At 48.9% G+C, this 425-nt stretch overlaps 1 protein-coding gene and 1 long non-coding RNA gene across 2 annotated transcripts in view; one reads left to right on the forward strand and one right to left on the reverse strand.

Moving 5' to 3' along the window:
- Positions 1 to 425, forward strand: part of col4a3 (collagen, type IV, alpha 3) — a 79098-nt gene that overhangs the window by 15517 nt on the left and 63156 nt on the right. The gene's annotated exons all lie outside the window — the stretch shown is intronic.
- LOC123986406 overlaps positions 1 to 425 on the reverse strand; it is a 6375-nt gene that overhangs the window by 890 nt on the left and 5060 nt on the right. The gene's annotated exons all lie outside the window — the stretch shown is intronic.

Raw genomic sequence — 425 nt, forward strand, 5'->3', positions numbered from 1 at the left:
CCAGACTCCACAGCTCCAGAGCCAGAAAACCTGCAGGAAGTGATAGGAGAGAGGAGAGGGACGAGAAAGCACAAGACTACCGGAAAGGGGAGAAGTTGTGTTAGTAACATGCAATAATGGGATGAGGTACAGAGGGAGAGAAAGTAGAGGAGAGAGGAGCTCAGACTGACTCAAACTGGCTCTGACTCTCAAACTGGCTTAGACTGACTCAGACAGACTCAGACTGACTAAGACTGACTAAGACATACTCAGACTGACTAAGACAGACTCAGACTGGCTCAGACTGGCTCAGACACTCAAACTGGCTCAAACTGGCTCAGACTCTCAAACTGGCTTAGACTGACTCAGACTGACTAAGACAGACTCAGACTGGCTTAGACTGACTCAGACTGACTAAGACAGACTCAGACTGGCTCAGACTGACT

Source organism: Micropterus dolomieu, linkage group LG17 (assembly GCF_021292245.1).
Source record: "Micropterus dolomieu isolate WLL.071019.BEF.003 ecotype Adirondacks linkage group LG17, ASM2129224v1, whole genome shotgun sequence".
Classification (NCBI taxonomy): Eukaryota; Metazoa; Chordata; class Actinopteri; order Centrarchiformes; family Centrarchidae; genus Micropterus; species Micropterus dolomieu.